This window comes from Bufo bufo, chromosome 4 (assembly GCF_905171765.1).
Source record: "Bufo bufo chromosome 4, aBufBuf1.1, whole genome shotgun sequence".
Classification (NCBI taxonomy): Eukaryota; Metazoa; Chordata; class Amphibia; order Anura; family Bufonidae; genus Bufo; species Bufo bufo.
In genome coordinates, this window is record NC_053392.1 from 633,173,107 (window position 1) to 633,189,166 (window position 16,060).

The 16,060-nt window shown below is 44.1% G+C and overlaps 1 long non-coding RNA gene across 1 annotated transcript; it reads left to right on the forward strand.

The window, feature by feature from the left end:
* Positions 1 to 940: 940 nt before the first annotated feature.
* On the forward strand, positions 941 to 2,137 carry LOC120997577. The gene is made up of 2 exons (XR_005778197.1): positions 941 to 1,949; positions 1,987 to 2,137. It is a non-coding gene; the product is annotated as an uncharacterized LOC120997577 (long non-coding RNA).
* The last annotated feature ends 13,923 nt before the right edge of the window (positions 2,138 to 16,060 follow it).

A 16,060-nucleotide genomic window follows, 5' to 3' on the forward strand; every position in this document is an offset into this window, starting at 1 on the left:
GTTCTGTATTCAGGTCACATGACGTCCGTATATTTCATCTTTTATTTACGAGGTTTTCTTCCGCACAGAACAATGGAAAACAGAGAAACCATAAAAACCTTCCATCCATGTTCCGTCCATGTTCACACTTAGGTCAGAGCTGCTTGTTCTATCATGCATTCATTGCGCCTCCTTGAGAGCCTAGTCCGCAATCAGCAGGGCAGCATGCACCGTTTCAGCCGTCATCACATTACCTCATTTATAAAATTGCAAATCACATGATGAAAATCATAAAATCCGAAACTTCTCAACCGTATAAAACATCATTACAGTAAAAGTGATAATGGATGGCGCCAGCGTTACGCTCATAGATAATAGAGGGCGCCAGTGTTACGCCGATATTCCCCCTCCTATAGTGCTCCCAGTAGTTATAATTCCCTCTCCTATAGTGCTCCCAGTAGTTATAATTCCCCCTCCTATAGTGCTCCCAGTAGTTATAATTCCCCCTCCTATAGTGCTCCCAGTAGTTTTAATCCCCCCCCCCCTATAGTGCTCCCAGTAGTTTTAATGCCCCCCCCTCTATAGTGCTCCCAGGAGCTTGACAAAGGGGTTGTGACCCTTGAAACGTTGTGTGCTGATTGTGGACTATGCTCTCAGAAGAATACCAGTCACGTGCACAATGGGCGCAGTAAATACATAATAAAGCAGTCGACTCTGAACGAAATGTGAATGTGGACGTAACATGGATTTTCTACTTGATGCACCAGAAAACCTCACAAAAGTGGAAGAGACATATACTGATGTAATGTGGACCTGAATACAGAGCTGAAGGGGTAGTCTTGTATTGGACACATTGCCCCCATGGAGTCTTGTATTGGACACGTTGCCCCCATGGAGTCTTGTATTGGACACGTTGCCCCCATGGAGTCTTGTGTTGGACATGGTGCCCCCTAGAGTCTTGTGTTGGACATGGTGCCCCCTAGAGTCTTGTGTTTTACTTGTCTTATGACACACACACACACTGGAGTTTATAACCAGACAGGAATCTATTTCCATTTACTATCCATGAATGACGCTGCTAATCTGGGAGGGGTCCTCTCACAGTAGCGCAGTCCTCGGGGGCCGGCCATCAGAAGGACTTCTGCTGCTGTAGAACTAGGCGGAGGATGGAGGAAGATTAGACAATGGCCTGTTTTACTGATTACAAGCCACAGATCAGTGATTGGCTGATATCTCAAGGACATCCTCATACTACAGGTCATGTGTCCCAGGTCATTATCCTACATGGGGGAGGGGCTGGTGACTGGTCTGTACCCTGGATGGACACTTCTTATACTATAGGTCATGTGAACCATTATGCATGTGTCTCACCTGACCGGCCGCCCACTGAATTGCTGTCTTCTACGTCACCGAAGAAATCTGGCAGAGGGATGTTGTGGATCTCGGGGAGGAGAGCCGCTATCAGTCCATAGATTACCGCCACGAGGCAGATTATCACTTGTGACAGAGGTGCCCAGATGTCATCCAGTAATTTCAGCAGTGTAGCAAGTGTTACCCCAATTCTAGCCAAAACTGCTGTGTAGCCATTGCCGCTCTGTCTGAGAGGAACAAAGAGGAGAGAGACTCAGGGAACAGAGATGGACACCACCACCAGTAGCCTCAACTTACACAAGACCATTGCTTGATGGAGCAGAAAGTAACCCTGTAATATGCAGCAGTCTCCTAAATCCCTCTACCATAGATCAGGGACACAGAATCCTCTGTAACATCCATACAGCAAATGTTCCTTTCTGAGGTGAAGACCAGAGACATAGACCCATCAACTTTGCTCAGATATTGTATATAGATGAGGAGAAAACTGTGAACCCAGACACCTCATATGATTGAAGAGTCCACCATGACTATAGATTAAAAAAAAAAACTACCATGACCTCAGGCATCTCATATAGCTGAGTCCATCATGACCCCAGGTACTTCATATAGATAAAAAGCCTACCATGACCCCAGGCACCTCATATAGCTGAGTCCATCATGACCCCAGGCACCTCATATAGATGAGTCCATCATGACCCCAGGCACCTCATATAGATGAGTCCATCATGACCCCAGGCACCTCATATAGATGAGTCCATCATGACCCCAGGCACCTCATATAGATGAGTCCACCATGACTCCAGGCCTCTTATATAGATGAGTCCATCATGATCCCAGACACCTTGTATAGATAAAAAGCCTACCATTACCCCAGACACGGACTGTGACTCCAGATCCTTTTGTCAGTGAAGACTCCACAGTGATTCTAGACTCCCCATATAGGTGAAGTGTCCATCGTGATCTCTGACACCTCATGTAGCTGAATAGTTCACAATGACCCCAGACACCTTAAAGATTAAATGTCCACTATAACTTCAGACACATTATATACATGAAAAATCTACCAGCACTCTAGCATCTCATATAGATGAAGAGTCCACCATCAATCTAGAAACCTAATTTATATGAGTATATCATGACCCTAGTCCCTAGTGACCCCAGATGCCTCATATAGATGGAGTCTACCATTATTTAAGACCCCTCATCGATATGAAGAGCCCACCATGATCTAGACACCTTACAGAGGTAGAGTCCACCGTGACCCCATGTATCCATGGTAAACCAAGAACTTCATATATTTAGAGTCCACCGTAAGCCTAGACATCTCATATAGGTGAAGAGGCCATCATAACCCCAGACACCACATATAGATGAAGAGTGCATGGCCCCATGAACCTCACATAGATGAAGAGTCCATCATGATCCAGAAGAGTCGGCCATGACACATAGACACCTCATGTAGATGAAGATTCCACCAAGATGCCCCATATAGAAGAATAATAAACAAAAAAAATCCACACCACCTGAGGCCTCAGTCACTCCCACTTCTATAGATGTTTACATTTAATGGCTTCTTCAAATATGTCAAACATGAGAGCTGAGTGAAGACAATGTTATAAGGAGTCATTCTTCCCATAACCTTACAGGGACCTCAGTATACAGTCACCTCCTGACTCCTCTCCACTCATAGTATAGATTAAGGCACCTTGTATACTGTAGAAGAAGAGTCCACCATGACCCCAGACATGTCATGTGGATAAAGAGTTTATGACCTAAGGGACTTCTTGTAGATCAGGCATCCTCAAACTGCGGCCCTCCAGCTGTTGTAAAACTACAACTCCCACAATGCCCTGCTGCAGGCTGATACCTGTAGGCTGTTCAGGCATGCTGGGAGTTGTAGTTTTGCAACAGCTGGAGGGCCGCAGTTTGAGGATGCCTGTTGTAGATAGTCTACCATGACCCTAGACACCTTATACAAATGAAGTGTCCACCATGCCCCCTGACTCCTCATATAGATCACAACTCCACTCTGATCCAAGATACTTCATTAAAAAAAAATCACTGGAAAAGATGAAAACATCCTGCATAATAGATAAATGAAAACACGGATGTACATGGCTACATTAAAGAGGAGAAATCACTGAAAACACTCACATAATAGATACAAACATTATATATAGACGAAAACCTCATTCTGACATAAAATCTGAGATTCTTAGCCAATATATTTTAATCAAAACACATCTGTGCCCGCCAACCTGCACCAAGGTGGTCTCACTCCACAGCCTACTCTATTTGATACTGTAACGGACCGTTCAGCACACAGCTCCGTTCAGATTGACAGGCAGTTACTGCAAGCACCAATTTCCCGAACTGCAGGCACGTGAATACTCCATACTCCCAAAGGGAAAACACACGAAGGCTGGAAACAGCTGAACAGGAAAAGCATACAATCGGCTTATACTCCTGGCAATCAGCATACAGTCCAATTCCCCCAATAACGAGACGACACTTCGCTTGAGGGTTAAGCAGAACACTTTAATGGGTTATTTTTCAGCCTTTTATGCAGGTCTCCTAGCATGGGACACTCCCCCTGGGGCCCTTGTAAAAGACTGTGACAGTTTATATTTTAGCCAATCACATGCATGTACAGTATTGAAACCTTCCCAGCAATTGTACACAAAATCGCCTGTAACTCACACTGCCACTGGGGAAAAAGGACGGCACCTTCAGCTCCCGGGAACTTGCTCGGCCGCTGGGTTATCTCCCTCCTGTCTACCGCTGCCATGGCCTGCAGGTACTCTCTGATCCTCCACTTCACGATCTATACAAGGTTTTCCGCGGGGTTGGGTCCCAAGACAGACAGCACCCCATTAACCTCTCTATCAAACTCCTGAGTGTAGCAGGGCTCCATGCTTACTCTGCTGATTTTGGTTCCTTTGTAGATAGGGGTGCTGTACGGGTACTAGCGTTGCCCTCAATTTGTAATCCAGGAACTTCTGGTTCCTGTTGGGGGAGAGGACCGACTGTTTCTTCTCCCATGAATACACACTGGCGCTGGGGATAAAGGACGGCACCTTTCGCTCCCTGTAACTCACACTGCCGCTGGGGAGCAAGGACGGTACCTTCAGCTCCCTGGGACTCACTTGGCTGCTGGGGAGAGAGACCAACTATCTCTGCTCCCTGCAGGACACACTGCCGCTGGGGAGCGAGGACAGCACCTTCAGCTCACTTGGCTGCTGTGGAGAGGGACCAACTTTCTCCTCTCCTAAGGGTACACACTGCCGCTGGAGAGAGAGACCGGTTGTCTCTGCTCCCAATACAATACTCGGCTGTTGGGGGAAGGACGGCACCTTCATCTCCCTGTAACTCACACTGCCTCTGAGAAGCAAGGACGGCACCTTCATCTCCCTGTAACTCACACTGCAGCTGGGGAGTAAGGACGGCACCTTCAGCTCCCGGGAACTTGCTCGGCCGCTGGGGTATCTCCCCTCTGTCTACCGCTGCAATGGCCTGCAGGTACTCTCTGATCCTCCACTTCACGATCTATACAAGATTTTCCGCGGGGTTGGGTCCCAAGAGAGACAGCACCCCATTAACCTCTCTATCAAACTCCTCTTGAGTGTAGCAGGGCTCCATGCTTGCTCTGCTGATTTTGGTTCCTTTGTAGATAGGGGTGCTGTACGGGTACTAGCGTTGCCCTCAATTTGTAATCCAGGAACTGGCGTTGCCTTGTAGCTGTCCTTCTGGGCTGTGAGAATGATCCCGTCGCTTGCCACGAATTGTAACAGACCGTTCAGCACACAACTCCGTTCAGACGATATTCCCCTTTCAGATTGACAGGCAGTTAATGCAAACACTAATTTCCAGAACTGCAGGCACGTGAATACTCCATACTCCCAAAGGGAAACCACACGAAGGCTGGAAACAGCTGAACAGGAAAAGCATACAATCGGCTTACACTCCTGGCAATCAGCATACAGTCCAATTCCCCCAATAACGAGACGACACTTCGCTTGAGGGTTAAGCAGAACACTTTAATGGGTTATTTTTCAGCCTTTTATGCAGGTCTCCTAGCACGGGACACTCCCCCTGGGGCCCTTGTAAAAGACTGTGACAGTTTATATTTTAGCCAATCACATGCATGTACAGTATTGAAACCTTCCCAGCAATTGTACACAAAATCCCCTTCCCTCTGTCTGTAACGCAATCAACAAAATACAATGAGCATTGTCTGAGACGCAATTAACTAACACACTGGCATTGTCTGAGACGCAATCAACAAAATACACTGCTCAAAAAAATAAAGGGAACACAAAAATAACACATCCTAGATCTGAATTAATTAAATATTCTTCTGAAATACTTTGTTCTTTACATAGTTGAAGGTGCTGACAACAAAATCACACAAAAATTATAAAATGGAAATCAAATTTTTCAACCCATGGAGGTCTGGATTTGGAGTCACACTCAAAATTAAAGTGGAAAAACACACTACAGGCTGATCCAACTTTGATGTAATGTCCTTAAAACAAGTCAAAATGAGGCTCAGTAGTGTGTGGGGCCTCCACGTACCTGTATGACCTCCCTACAATGCCTGTGCATGCTCCTGATGAGGTGGCAGACGGTCTCCTGAGGGATCTCCTCCCAGACCTGGACTAAAGCATCTGCCAACTCCTGGACAGTCTGTGGTGCAACGTGACGTTGGTGGATAGAGCGAGACATGATGTCCCAGATGTGCTCAATTGGATTCAGGTCTGGGGAACGGGCGTTCCAGTCCATAGCATCAATGCCTTCGTCTTGCAGGAACTGCTGACACACTCCAGCCACATGAGGTCTAGCATTGTCTTGCATTAGAAGGGGTCTGAGGATCTCATCTCGGTACCTAATGGCAGTCAGGCTACCTCTGGCGAGCACATGGAGGGCTGTGCGGCCCTCCAAAGAAATGCCACCCCACACCATTACTGACCCAATGCCAAACCGGTCATGCTGGTGGATGTTGCAGGCAGCAGAACGTTCTCTACGGCGTCTCAAGACTCTGTCACATGTGCTCAGTGTGAACCTGCTTTCATCTGTGAAGAGCACAGGGCGCCAGTGGCAAATTTGCCAATCTTGGTGTTCTCTGGCAAATGCCAAACGTCCTGCACGGTGTTGGGCTGTAAGCAAAACCCCCACCTGTGGACGTCGGGCCCTCATATCACCCTCATGGAGTCTGTTTCTGACCGTTTGAGCAGACACATGCACATTTGTGGCCTGCTGGAGGTCATTTTGCAGGGCTCTGGCAGTGCTCCTCCTGTTCCTCCTTGCACAAAGGCGGAGGTAGCGGTCCTGCTGCTGGGTTGTTGTCCTCCTACGGCCTCCTCCACATCTCCTGATGTACTGGCCTGTCTCCTGGTAGCGCCTCCATGCTCTGGACAGTACGCTGACAGACACAGCAAACCTTGCCACAGCTCGCATTGATGTGCCATCCTGGATAAGCTGCCCTACCTGAGCCACTTGTGTGGGTTGTAGACTCCGTCTCATGCTACCACTAGAGTGAAAGCACCGCCAGCATTAAAAAGTGACCAAAACATCAGCCAGGAAGCATAGGAACTGAGAAGTGGTCTGTGGTCACCACCTGCAGAACCACTCCTTTATTGGGGGTGTCTTGCTAATTGCCTATAATTTCCACCTGTTGTCTATCCCATTTGCACAACAGCATGTGAAATTGATTGTCACTCAGTGTTGCTTCCTAAGTGGACAGTTTGATTTCACAGAAGTGCGATTGACTTGGAGTTACATTGTGTTGTTTAAGTGTTCCCTTTATTCTTTTGAGCAGTGTACAAATACCAAACGTAATGGGCTAACTTAATCCCTCACAGACAGAAAACACACATTTTTCCCCCAAACACAGAAAACACCCCAAAACCCCACATATCCCCATAATGTATACATCCATAGATAGCTCTGATCTGGGTGAACAACATATCCAAAAATCACCCAGATCCGAGCAGGGGTTCCCGAATTCCATGGAAGTCACATTTGGCCGACCGCAAGCATGGCTTTCCTGCCCAAAACAGTTCCACAGATTTAAGCTGTGCGGCCGGTCTGTCTTCTCCTTCAAAGTTAGTATGGGCCATAATCCTGGTGCAGGAGGCGGCCAAACAGCCCCCTCCAAAACACTGTGGCGAAGTGGCTTTCGCTACAGATACCTCTGTCTATGCCATTGGGAATCTACATTCAGGATGGCGGACCCTGCACATTCTGTGCTGTTACTGATTACCTCTATGTGCATTCAAGCATCCAGTGACAGAAAAAGCAAATTCAACTATATGTACCACCTAATCAGAGCAGGCTGTGGAGTAGGTGGGAGGATGGAAGTGCAATTGAGACAGCCACTCCCTACAGTGCACAGTCTGCTCTCCTGAATGTAGGTGCCCAATGGTATAGACACAGGTATCAAAAAGAGTAGAGTCCTGCCTGGCTGAGATTTGCTTTTTTCACCTCCAGTGAAGAGCTATCAGTAGAGGGAGGATGTGTTATAAGAGATTGATAGCTATATACAGGTGTTATTAGTGATAGTATTCTCTGTGTAAGTGTGTATACAGAGATAGCTGTCAGTCACTGATAGTTGTACACAGGGAGGTGTTATCAGTGATAGTATTCTCTGTGTAAATGTGTATACATAGATAGCTGTCAGTCACTGATAGCTGTACACGGGGAGGTGTTATCAGTGATAGTATTCTCTGTGTAAATGTGTATACATAGATAGCTGTCAGTCACTGATATCTGTACACAGGGAGGTGTTATCAGTGATAGTATTCTCTGTGTAAGTGTGTATACAGAGATAGCTGTCAGTCACTGATATCTGTACACAGGGAGGTGTTATCAGTGATAGTATTCTCTGTGTAAGTGTGTATACATAGATAGCCGTCAGTCACTGATAGTTTTAGACAGGGAGGTGTTATGAGTGATAGTATTCTCTGTGTAAGTGTGTATACATAGATAGCTGTCAGTCACTGATAGCTGTACACAGGGAGGTGATATCAGTGATAGTATTCTCTGTGTAAGTGTGTATACATAGATAGCTGTCAGTCACTGATAGTTGTACACAGGGAGGTGTTATCAGTGATAGTATTCTCTGTGTAAGTGTGTATACATAGATATCTGTCAGTCACTGATATCTGTACACAGGGAGGTGTTATCAGTGATAGTATTATCTGTGTAAGTGTGTATACAGAGATAGCTGTCAGTCACTGATATCTGTACACAGGGAGGTGTTATTAGTGATAGTATTATCTGTGTAAGTGTGTATACAGAGATAGCTGTCAGTCACTGATATCTGTACACAGGGAGGTGTTATTAGTGATAGTATTATCTGTGTAAGTGTGTATACATAGATAGCTGTCAGTCACTGATATCTGTACACAGGGAGGTGTTATTAGTGATAGTATTCTCTGTGTAAGTGTGTATACATAGATAGCCGTCAGTCACTGATAGTTTTACACAGGGAGGTGATATCAGTGATAGTATTCTCTGTGTAAGTGTGTATACATAGATAGCTGTCAGTCACTGATAGTTGTACACAGGGAGGTGTTATCAGTGATAGTATTCTCTGTGTAAGTGTGTATACATAGATAGCCGTCAGTCACTGATATCTGTACACAGGGAGGTTTTATCAGTGATAGCATTCTCTGTGTAAGTGTGTATACATAGATAGCTGTCAGTCACTGATATCTGTACACAGGGAGGTGTTATTAGTGATAGTATTCTCTGTGTAAGTGTGTATACATAGATAGCCGTCAGTCACTGATAGTTTTACACAGGGAGGTGTTATCAGTGATGGTAATCTCTGTGTAAGTGTGTATACATAGATATCTGTCAGTCACTGATAGTTGTACACAGGGAGGTGTTATCAGTGATAGTATTCTCTGTGTAAGTGTGTATACATAGATAGCTGTCAGTCACTGATATCTGTACACAGGGAGGTGTTATCAGTGATAGTATTCTCTGTGTAAGTGTGTATACAGAGATAGCTGTCAGTCACTGATAGCTGTACACAGGAAGGTGTTATCAGTGATAGTATTCTCTGTGTAAGTGTGTATACATAGATAGCTGTCAGTCACTGATATCTGTACACAGGGAGGTGTTATCAGTGATAGTATTCTCTGTGTAAGTGTGTATACATAGATAGCTGTCAGTCACTGATATCTGTACACAGGGAGGTTTTATCAGTGATAGCATTCTCTGTGTAAGTGTGTATACATAGATAGCTGTCAGTCACTGATATCTGTACACAGGGAGGTGTTATTAGTGATAGTATTCTCTGTGTAAGTGTGTATACATAGATAGCCGTCAGTCACTGATAGTTTTACCCAGGGATGTGTTATCAGTGATGGTAATCTCTGTGTAAGTGTGTATACATAGATATCTGTCAGTCACTGATAGTTGTACACAGGGAGGTGTTATCAGTGATAGTATTCTCTGTGTAAGTGTGTATACATAGATAGCTGTCAGTCACTGATATCTGTACACAGGGAGGTGTTATCAGTAATAGTATTCTCTGTGTAAGTGTGTATACAGAGATAGCTGTCAGTCACTGATATCTGTACACAGGGAGGTGATATCAGTGATAGTATTCTCTGTGTAAGTGTGTATACAGAGATAGCTGTCAGTCACTGATATCTGTACACAGGGAGGTGATATCAGTGATAGTATTCTCTGTGTAAGTGTGTATACATAGACAGCTGTCAGTCACTGATAGCTGTACACGGGGAGGTGATATCAGTGATAGTATTCTCTGTGTAAGTGTGTATACAGAGATAGCTGTCAGTCACTGATATCTGTACACAGGGAGGTGATATCAGTGATAGTATTCTCTGTGTAAGTGTGTATACAGAGATAGCTGTCAGTCACTGATCTCTGTACACAGGGAGGTGTTATCAGTGATAGTATTCTCTGTGTAAGTGTGTATACATAGATAGCTGTCAGTCACTGATATCTGTACACAGGGGGGTGTTATCAGTGATAGTATTCTCTGTGTAAGTGTGTATACATAGATAGCCGTCAGTCACTGATATCTGTACACAGGGAGGTTTTATCAGTGATAGCATTCTCTGTGTAAGTGTGTATACATAGATAGCTGTCAGTCACTGATATCTGTACACAGGGAGGTGTTATCAGTGATCGTATTCTCTGTGTAAGTGTGTATACATAGATAGCTGTCAGTCACTGATAGTTGTACACGGGGAGGTGTTATTAGTGATAGTATTCTCTGTGTAAGTGTGTATACATAGATAGCTGTCAGTCACTGATAGTTGTACACAGGGAGGTGTTATCAGTGATAGTATTCTCTGTGTAAGTGTGTATACATAGATAGCTGTCAGTCACTGATATCTGTACACAGGGAGGTGTTATCAGTGATAGTATTCTCTGTGTAAGTGTGTATACATAGATAGCTGTCAGTCACTGATAGTTGTACACGGGGAGGTGATATCAGTGATAGTATTATCTGTGTAAGTGTGTATACATAGATAGCCGTCAGTCACTGATATCTGTACACAGGGGGGTGTTATCAGTGATAGTATTCTCTGTGTAAGTGTGTATACATAGATAGCTGTCAGTCACTGATATCTGTACACAGGGAGGTGTTATCAGTGATAGTATTCTCTGTGTAAGTGTGTATACAGAGATAGCTGTCAGTCACTGATATCAGGTCCTTTTCCGACCAGCGGTATAACAGTACGGCGCAGCGGGATATAACTTGCCGCCCAGCGCCGTACTATTACGCCCCGCTTTTCGGGCGGGTGCAGGAGCTGCGCCTGCCCAATCATCTGCAGGGGACCGGCTGTTCCCATTAGCCGGACCCCTGCTGTATGCGTCGGCATCGGTGATAACCCCTTCTATGCCGCGGTGAGCACTGACCGCGGCATAGAAGGGGTTTTCTGCAGGTGAAGGAGCCCATCGGGTCCCCGTGCTGCTGTGGGGGGGACCCGATGGGTGAGAAGGCAGCCTGATGCCGTGCAGAGGCTGCCCAATGCCTTGCCTGGCATCGGGACCTGCCTTCTACAGGTGCAGAGGAGACCCAGCCTCAGGCCCGTCTCCTAGGCAACCTGTTAGTGTATTACTCTGTGTAATACACTAACAGGCAATGCATTACAATACAGATATATTGTAATGCATTGCAGAGGGGATTAGATCCCCAAAAGTTAAAGTCAGAAATAAAGTTGAAAAAAGATAAAACCTGTGTTTTTAATAAAATAAAAAAAGTTTCAAGTAAAAAAATAAAAAAAAACGCCCCTTTTCCCCTGATTTTATAATAAAAAAAAAAACACACATATTAGGTATCGCCGCATCCATAACGACCGGCTGTATAAATATAGCAATTTTTGTCACCTTACATCACAAAAAGTGCAACACCAAGCGATCAAAAAGGCGTATATCCCACAAAATGATGCCAATAAAACGTCACCTCATCCCGCAAAAAATTAGACCCTAACTAAGAAAATCGCAAAAAATTTTTAAAAACTATAGCTATCAGAACATGAGACACTAAAACATAATTTTTTTGTTTCAAATATGCTATTATTGTGTTAAAGTAAAATAAATAAAAAATGTATACATATTAGGTATCTCCGCGACCGTACCAACCAGCTCTATAAAAATATCACATGGCCTAACCCCTCAGGTGAGCACCGTAAAAAATAAAAACTGAATAAAAAAAAGCCATTTTTGTCACCTTACATAACAAAAAATTGCAACACCAAGCGTTAAAAAAGGCGTATGCCCCCCAAATAGTACCAATCAAACCGTCACCTGTTCCCGCAAAAAATGAGATCCTACCTAAGACAATCTGTCAAAAAATTTAAAAGCTATGACTCTCAGACTATGGAGACATTAAAACATCATTTTTTGTTGTTGGTCACCTTGCCCCATAAAGTGTGAAAATGAATGATCAAAAAATCATATGTACCCAAAAATGGTACTAATAAAAACGTCACCTCTTCCCGCAAAAAATGAGATCCTACCTAAGACAATCGGTCAAAAAATAAAAAAGCTATGACTCTCAGACAATGGAGACACTAAAATATGATTTTTTTTTGCTTCAAAACTACTATTATTGTGCTAAAGTGAAATAAATTAATATTAGGTATTGCCGCGTCTGTAACAACCTGATCTATAAAAATAAAAATACCACATGACCTAACCTATAAGGTGAAAACCGTAAAAAAAAAAAAACAATGCCAAAAAAGCTATTTTTTGTCACCTTACATCACAAAAATTGCAACACCAAGCGATTAAAAAAGTGTATGCCCCCCAAAATAGTACTAATCAAACTGTCACATCATCCTGCAAAAATTTTTATCCTACCTAAGCCTTCTAACGTCATAAAAAAATAAAATGACATTTACAAAATGATAGAAATAGAAATTTCTGACGGTCATGAAGTACAATGTGTCACGAGAAAACAGTCTCAGAATGGCTTGGATAAATAAAAGCGTTACCACATAAAGTGAAGCATGTCGGATTTGCAAAAAATGCCCTGGGCAGGAAGGTGTAAACCGGGCTGGGGTAGAAAGGGTTAAACACAAAGACAGCAATAATAATTAATGTCAGAGTTACACTGACATCTATAGCTATAGGAAACTGCATGGTCAGTGGTGTTAAAAAAAAAAGCCTTTTTAATAATACATTACACCTTCAGATTTCAGTTTTTTTTAATTAAAAATAAATATTCCAAAAATGTTTCCTTATTGGAGGCAAATGCCTTCCCATGTTTATATATTGGAAGAAACTGTGATTTGTTCTGAACCGGCACCCAAAAATATTTCCATTTTTGGGATCATCCAGAGTAGAATGTGGATGTGGAATGGACAAGGGAGGAGAAATATGGCAGTGTATGGGGTAGTAGTAGTGGCAGCAGTAGCAGCACAGTATGGAACCTGACAGGCAAGGCAGGAGATATGTGGCTGTGTAGGTGTCCTAGTAGTGGTAATAGGGGAAGTAGCAGCTGCCATACAGCATGGGGCATGATGGATAGGCAGAGAGCAGCAGTGGCCAGCGATAAATAGCCTACACTGGAGGCGTGTGAGAATCCTCATGGCACCATGCCTCATGCATTTTGACAAATGTGATGTTTTCCAGACTTGCAGAGGACAGAGGTCGGCTGTGTGTGAAGATGCCTGCTGTGCTGAAAGCCCTCTCTGAGATGATAATATGTTGGTCATAAGGCATATATTATCATGACTAAAGGTCTGAAAGAATAACAAGCATCTCGACTTACACAAAGCATTTTCTGGAATGATGTTTGGAGAGGAGGCGAAGCTGGTGCGAGAGCTACTGCCTCTTCATTACACTGCCAGTCATCTCCCTTGCATTCCATCGAAGGGAGCGAATTGTGATACCACTGCACTTCCAAGACGATGCTCAGTATAATGAAAAGAAAGGAGCACTCACCCAAGACTTATTTTATTCTGCAGATCTTGCACGAGAAAATAAACGCCATATGGGAGTTGCTCGCACAGAGTGAGTCAGCTGAGCTTGGCTTAGGTCTGCCATGTTTTGAGCCTTCGCCCACATTATCACGGCATCAGCAGTTCCTGAACTGACCACAACAGAAGCAGATCGGGCCCTGACAGTTTTTTGGGAGGTTTTGGCCATACATTGTCTACTTTTTATTGCTGCTGCCACCTCCCTCCTCTTCTGATGTCCCCCCTCATCTGGCTTCTCGGTCCTGTCCAACACACAATTATCATCCTAATCCTCACCCTCCCTGCCACTTTTATCACTGTGATATTTCATTGTGGGCACCTTGGTCCCCCTCCAGATTCCCTGCCCTGTATTTGCCCTGACTGCCACTGTTCCTACCACTCTCCCTATCACCACAACCGCAGCTGCAAGTGCGACTCGGAAAAAGAGAAATGTCATTGATATTGTAAAACAAATACATCTTTATTGAAACATATAAAATCCAGTATAATACATACAAAAAAAAACCTGCACCATTTCTGACCCAATTCATCCTGTAAGCAGAGTGGCACTAGTACCAGTGGCCGGAGGGCTGCCTCTCGGAGGATACATTGTAGGTCTTTTGTTTTGCACTCTTCCTCTTTCCAGACATTTTGAGTATGACTAAATAAAAGGGTATTGGTTTCCCATAAATTAAATGTCATGGGTTTCCTAAATGAAAAGTCACAAATTTGGCGCACACAGATTATTGAATGGTACTAGCAAAATTGCAAATTTTGTTTTAAATTTAAAGACAGAGATGCAATTATATGTGTCACGCTCATGTGTGAGAGGAAAACACCACACCAAGCATAGGAGGGAAAGATGATACTGGAATATGGCGTGGAAACTAGGGAAGGGAGATGGACACCTCCTAGAGCACTGGTGCACAACCTGCGGCAGGGGGGCCACATTCGGCCCTTGATACCATTCCATCTGGTAACAGACATGTATGTCTTGTGGCTGCTAGCATGTAGTTTTCCCATTAGATGGGAGTCCCGGAACTGTAACCAGACATTAATGGTAAATACTGTATGTTCAATCGGCCATAAATTCTGCTTTAAATTTTAACTTTGGCCCTCGTCATTGGTTCAGTCTGGCAATGTGGCCCCTGACCAGTAAACGTTGTGCACCCCTGTCCTAGAGAAAACCCTAACTCAAGTTCTGGCAGACTACCAGTATGAACAGGCCCCAAAGGTAGGCAAGTTCATACACCGGATACCTAGAATCCTATCTCACCCTATAGGACCCTGGAACTAATGTCCGGACAGAGTCTACCTGTTCCTCCAAAGGGAAGGACAAACAGGAGTCTCCCTCAGGCCTAATGACAAACAACAGGGAAAGGCAACACACACAAATATATAAACAAAATGCAAAAGGGAAAGGAAACAATTATCTTCAAAGAAGCTTTAGTAGCACCAGGAACTCAGCCGAGAACCAAACACAAGCTAATCACAAGTCCACAAGTATAAACCGCACAGCATAGTGGGAGAAACAGCACTAAATAGAGAAAGTAAAATGACCACAATAGCCACACCTGAGAAAAGAAGGTGTGGCAAGTACCAGAAACAACACAGACGTTATTTCATCCAAAAGGAAAAAGTGTCAGATCAAACCACGTGTTGCCAGTCTCACAGATCTCCCGCCGCCTGTCGCGGGAACATCCGTGTGTCTCGGTACGTCCGTGACAATATGTCCAGAATCCCTCCCCTTCCACAAACACACTGCACACTGGTATTGCCAATTTACAATGGCAATGATGTAATTTTTCCATTGAGAAGTGTTAGAAGTAGATGCTCTGAAGCAGTAATATGGACCCTTCTCTAACACTCGGCTGTGACAATGTCAGTATTTTTGCATTGACGTGATCCCTCTTTTGAACTAGATGCTGTGATGCAGTATATGCCTTCACTAACATGGCTATGATTAACGTTATTGATGTGAAATGTGTTTGCTGTTTTGTCCTCCCCCTATCTTGTGGCAGTGTATAGCACGTTCAGTAACACGGGTGTAAAGCAGTGAAATGCCCAAATACAAATAGTAAATAAAAACTGGTTTCTAGAAAAAGAAGAGGAGGCAACTAACTAGTGTATGCAAGTACATACTGTAATTTGCATGGAAGTGTAGAAAGAACCTTAAAAAAAAAAAGAAGGCAGGAATCTGTAATGTAGCACTAGGTGCCAGAAGATAGCCAGTAGCCTGCCAGAAAATACACCTGATG